Source organism: Biomphalaria glabrata, chromosome 13 (genome assembly GCF_947242115.1).
Source record: "Biomphalaria glabrata chromosome 13, xgBioGlab47.1, whole genome shotgun sequence".
In the NCBI taxonomy this organism is placed as follows: Eukaryota; Metazoa; Mollusca; class Gastropoda; family Planorbidae; genus Biomphalaria; species Biomphalaria glabrata.
The window spans coordinates 28,718,726-28,725,361 of NC_074723.1; the positions used below are offsets into that span (position 1 = coordinate 28,718,726).

General features: G+C 34.6%; 1 protein-coding gene across 1 annotated transcript in view; it reads right to left on the reverse strand.

Moving 5' to 3' along the window:
* Nucleotides 1–6,059, reverse strand: part of LOC106063133 (chloride intracellular channel protein 4-like) — a 31,529-nt gene extending 25,470 nt beyond the window's left edge. The window contains exon 1 of the mRNA XM_056007945.1: nt 5,901–6,059. The gene's annotated coding sequence lies outside the window, so the exon portion shown is untranslated. The remainder of the gene's footprint in view (nt 1–5,900) is intronic.
* Nucleotides 6,060–6,636: the final 577 nt, after the last annotated feature.

Below are 6,636 nucleotides of genomic sequence, written 5' to 3' on the forward strand. Positions count from 1 at the left end.
ACCATTTTATGACGTACATTCACCAGTGGTGTCAATAGACTAAATCAATTTGATTTCAACCTCGCATTCCCTCACCAAGTAAACTTTGACAAATTTTTTGTTTAAAGTATCTTCCTCCTGACCTTACCCCCTTCTCACATGTTTTACGGAAAGCCAAAAATTTGGGTCAGATACTTTGATGATAAGACACCCCGATTACGGAATCTGTGACTCATAGGCCGTAGTAGAAGAGAAAGGGGTAGAGAATCAAAGGGGGGGAAAATGGGGAAGTAACTAGATGCCTATCTCAGTTCAGAACTTGTCATTTGTTTCAAATACAACTATATTAGGAATGATGGAATACAGCCATAGTAACAGTCCACAATTAATATCAAGACAGGAATCGACTGGCGACTGACTGTAGAAAAGTTCAAGCAAAAGCAACCGTAAAAAAAAAAAAAAAAAAGATTCTCTTTCGACCCCGTCTATGGATGGCTTATACGAATAAAGGTTGGAGGTATATAATATATATATATATATATATATATATATATATATATATATATATATATATATATATATATATAATATATATATATATATATATATATATATATATGTGTGTTATGAAAGCCTTTATTTGATATGTATTTTGTAAAGTATAGGCTACCTATAGATCTAGTCATTACAAAGCTCACATAAACTCTGTCTGTCTGTCTGGTAAAATGTTTGAACATGTCCCTTCCCATTCTTGGATCAAGGTGAAAACTTTGCACAATTATTCATTGTATCAATTTAAAAAATTACCAATTAGTTAACCAAGTGTTGTAATTAATTATCTTATATTCTAATCTTATATAATACAGACGTTACTTCAAAAAAGAAGATGATTACGTCCTACGCGTTATGCATTCAGTCATGCATATTAAACATTGAATTAAATTCTGCCAAGTCACTGATTTTCCTGGCTAGCTCAGGCAACCCATTCCATGCTCTAATAACGCTAAGGAAGAAGGCGTATTTGTACAAATTTGTCCTAGCATATGGGACGAGGAATGTACCTTTATCTTTGTGTCTTTCAGAGTATTTTATTAAATTTTGTTTTTGTATTTGAAGATTATGGTTCAGTGTTTTATGTATGATTGCTACTTTACTTTTGAGTCTTCTGTCCTGAAGGCTTTCTAAATTTAGAGATTTTACTAAAGGTGTTACTCTAGTCAAATGTGAATATTCGTTTGTTATGAATCTCACTGCTCTATTTTGTGTCTGTTCCAGTTTCTTGATGTTTTCTTGAGTTGAGGGGGTCCCAAACAGAGTTGGTTTTCCGTGCTGCACAACTCTGCCCAAGTCGGGTGTCGAAACACGAGCCCCCCTTCTAGGTAGCCAAGCGCACTTGGCCTCTCGACCACGCTTCCCACATGACCTGACTGACTCAAATAATTCATACAAACGTAATGACCTGACTGACTCAAATAATTCATACAAACGTAAGGACATGACTGACTCAAATAATTCATACAAACGTAAGGACATGACTGATCCAAATAACTGATACAAACGTAATGACATGACTGATCCAAATAATTGATACAAACGTAATGACATGACTGATCCAAATAATTGATACAAACGTAATGACCTGACTGACTCAAATAATTCATACAAACGTAAGGACATGACTGACTCAAATAATTCATACAAACGTAAGGACATGACTGATCCAAATAATTGATACAAACGTAATGACATGAATGATCCAAATAATTGATACAAACGTAATGACATGACTGATCCAAATAATTGATACAAACGTAATGACCTGACTGGCCCAAATAATTGATACAAACGTAATGACATGACTGATCCAAATAATTGATACAAACATAATGACCTGATTGATCCAAATAATTGATACAAACGTAATGACCTGACTGGCCCAAATAATTGATACAAACGTAATGACATGACTGATCCAAATAATTGATACAAACGTAATGACATGACTGATCCAAATAATTGATACAAACTTAATGACATGACTGACCCAAATAATTGATACAAACGTAATGACATGACTGATCCAAATAATTGATACAAACGTAATGACATGACTGATCCAAATAATTGATACAAACTTAATGACATGACTGACCCAAATAATTGATACAAACATAATGACCGGACTGATCCAAATAATTGATACAAACATAATGACCGGACTGATTCCAAATAATTGGTACACAATATGTGTTGTTTTTGTTGTTTTAATTATTTTGTTTTTTTTGCATAGTGCTTGTTTCTTATTCTTCGTTCTCATTTATTATGTTGGAGTGTTCAGATGACTAGACCGAGATGAACTGCGCTGTGGGAGCTCTACATACAGTTTTCTTTCTTTGGGAGTGTTTAGGACAAGTGTCATCAAACTTAATACAAAAGGGTGAAGCTGTATCTGAGTTTCAGTAATTTCAGAGACAATATCTATTAAGTATCTTTTGACTCAAATAGGAGGAAATGTTAGATCTATGATAGCACAGCTAAACATTGCCAATATTTTACAATAGGACTGTATTTTTGTCACTGTAGTACAGTTTAACTAACAGTGCAAATATTTTACAGTCTGTATCAGGTGACACTAAAAAACGCGATCACGTGATGTAAACAGACAGATATAAATGTTTGCCTCGCCATTGGTGTCCCATCTATTTTATCATTGTATTCAAACAACAACTTCAACGACGTGTGTACTATCTCCTGATAACATTATGAGAGGGGAGAAACAACATCCACAGCGCGTGCTCAAACAGATGTTACACGTGTGTATGTCAGCATCCCCCGCTTCCCCCCTCCCACACTACATACACTCACCCACATGTCGGCTCCACCCTTCTCCTGCCTCCTATAAGCAGATTATATCACTATCAGATCGGGGCACGACTTCGATTCGTACCTAGCTGGAGTATGTATGTAGGTCAGTGCTCTGGTGGCCATAGTTTAACTCAAACAATAATTAGTCTAGTGTATGCATGTACTTCATGTAGCAAGGAAGGTTAGCTGATTACCTGGGGGCAAGGGGCGGGGTAACAAAAAAAAAGGGGGAGCGCTGTGCCTGGCTACACCAGGTATTTTCTGTTTCCAGGTCTGTCTGCGTAGCTAACAGTTCCAGCGCTTAGATAGCACTTAGCGGGTCACTCGACCTTACTTAACGTTATAGCTACCAATTCGAGTTATCTTAAAGTATGAAACATAGCACATTCTTGACTTAACACGTGACTGAAGAGGTAAACATAGCTGGACTTGACACTCAAAGTAAGATTACTGGGAAATACATAACTTTACAAAGGAGTGAATAAGTTACCAGGTGGACGCTTAAACGTAATAAGACAAAGACTAAGATTGTTTGATTGATCCTTATTGGAAATTTGTTGTGATTACAACCACAACAACGACAGCATGTCACAAGAGAACAGACACAACACACACACACACACACACACACACAGATAGATTTAGAAAGAAGCCATGAAAAAAAAACTTTCATTAAAATGATCAATGACCCCTCTTTCTCTCACAGACAGACAGACAGACAGACAGATAGATATAGATAGATAGATAGATAGATAGATAGATAGATAGATAGATAGATAGATAGATAGATAGATAGATAGATAGACAGACAGACAGACAGACAGATAGATAGATAGATAGATAGATAGATAGATAGATAGATAGATAGATAGATAGATAGATAGATAGATAGATAGATAGATAGATAGATAGATAGATAGACAGACAGACAGATAGATAGATAGATAGATAGATAGATAGATAGATAGATAGATAGATAGATAGACAGATAGACAGATAGATAGATAGATAGACAGACAGACAGACAGACAGACAGACAGACAGACAGACAGATAGATAGACAGACAGACAGACAGACAGACAGACAGATAGACAGACAGACAGATAGATAGATAGATAGATAGATAGATAGATAGATAGATAGATAGATAGATAGATAGATAGATAGATAGACAGACAGACAGACAGACAGACAGATAGATAGATAGATAGATAGATAGACAGACAGACAGACAGACAGACAGACAGACAGATAGAAAGATAGATAGATAGATAGATAGATAGATAGATAGATAGATAGATAGATAGATAGATAGATAGATAAATAAAGGTCATCTAAGACAACTTTTTTAAGATTTGGGTTAGGGCGCCATAGATTATAGATATGACACTGAGGAATCTCTGCAATCAATCATTACCGCCCCAAGGGGAGGCTAGTACGAAACTACATAGTAGTGCATCTGTGTGTAATACAGCTAGGGCGTGGTGCTGGAAACATTGTTGAGAAGACAAAGTCACTTGCTAAAAACAAAACAGTCAATCCTTTTACTCGACTCATAAACAGATTACACGTTCCTATATTTTCTATAAAAAAAAAATAGAAACAATAAACATCTCATTCCAATGACTATCCTTTTTTTTTTAATTAACACATAACTAGTTATTTTTTCCTCACTTCTGCTAATGTCTTCCAAAAGAATCGCTAGTGATGTCCCCTTTTTTGCGTTTTTATAGGACAATGCGTAGTGTGGAAACTGATACAATAAATACATGTTACAATATATGCTTTATATATGTACTAGTAAAACAAAGATTAGTTAGTGCACCACGACACAGTATTTTGATGTAAGGCAGATGCATGTTTAGGTGTGCCAATATAGAACAACTGTAGTCTAAAGCTGACAAATATATGTTAAAATCAAGCACTGATAATATTCAACGTCCATTTAGCAATGTTGACTATTTTGACTAATTTATAACAAGATATAATATTACATGGATAAATATTTGTTTAGAGCAAAACGTGGCGGGAATAGATACAAGTCAGCAAAACAAAACTAAAACATAAAGATAACAACATTGTATTTGCTAATGATGCGCCGTAAAGATATATCCATGATATGTCTTGTTCCTACCATGTTTGTCACTGACATATAGATCTATATTTCATGTGCTTTATTTCATATTAAATAATCATAAAAACGCCTAGGTTGTTTGTTTTTTTTTTTTAGTTTTTCAAAAACAACTAGAGATGAGGTCAGTTGACCTCCAAATGTTTTCAACATTTTTTTGTTTTATGTTTATGTGTTTTTAATAATGTATTTAGCCTATATTTTTGTTGTATATTGTAAGTCTTCTTTTTTTTTTTACTAAATGTAGAGTTTATTGTATTTCATGCAGAGTTTATTGTATTTCATGCAAGTTTTTCAATTTCTTCCCATTGCTTCATACTAGTCACGCGATACCCTTGTAGATCTAGGACCTAGGACAATACAACTTTTAAAAAAAAATGTGTGAAGCCATTTAGTCGTGTTGCTAATCGGCATTGACATATTTAGGTTAGAGATGTAGGCCTACAGATGAAGATTATAACCCCTACACCTACAATACATAAGAATTTCATTAAAATATTAGAGATATTCACCTATGGCGTGGAGAGTTTAAAGAGAAAGCTTTTTGGTGTATATGGTGTACAGAGATGAAGTTTTGATATGTCCATTTTTTTTTTTTAATTTACATGATTTTTTTTAGCTCTGCAGAATCACATTTTCGAAGCTCTTTTTTTTTATTTAGCACCCTTGACATTGTTTATTTAATTGTGAGAATCCCCAAAAGTAAAACATTTTCCACGTATTTTCGTTCCATCTCTAAAGGAATTCATTTTTTTTACATTAATTTATAAATTAGAATTAATTTTTAGATCTAGATCTATCTCTAGCAGACGGTATGGTGCATATCTAGAAATATATTGCAAGAGAATGTGGATTAAACAAACTAATTTTTTAAAATCCCACGTGAATCTAAAGACTCTTCTAGTCTATAACAATAAATCTTACCTTTCTATAAGAAACGAAACAGGTTGTCCTAAAATTTTATGATCCCAGCGTAAATAAGTTCTACAGTCTCCTACTCCAATGTGTTCCTCGAACGTTGTGACGTCTCTAGCCCACGCACTCTCTTGTTTTGTACTGCGCGCGCAAAAAAAAAAGAAGAAAAAAAAAACCCTCTATGATAGAGATCGAGCAACGAAAGCAGACGTTTACACAGTTATTTCCCTCTCTAGCTCTCCGCGATTGAGGTGTATTTATAGTATACACCGCCTCACGTGCTGTGGGCAACTTTCTCTTTTCCTTCAGGATTATAATCATCCTATGTGAGTGTTGACTTGGCAAGAGGAGGGGGAATACGCGATTGCAAGGGTGGACCCATTTTTTTGGGTCAACTTATTACTCAGAGCAACGCAAGAAGCCCTTTCACTCTATTTATAACTCTAGTTTTTCAAATCGCTCACTTCTATAAATAGATATACAGATATAAACGATGGCTATAAATAGATTGTCACAGCTTAATGAGAGAAATAGAATATAATTGTTAGAATAAGCGATTAATATATGGCAATAAAAGCCAGAGACAAACATGTAGACTTTTATCTTATTTCAATATCAACCTTCTATAACAGGGTATATGTGGAGCTAAGATAAGGTTCTGTATGTCTGACTAGTTTCTGATGGTATTTGAGGATATCCGTGGTTCTAAGGTTATTTATGGATCTGAGAGTATTTATGGAGCTGA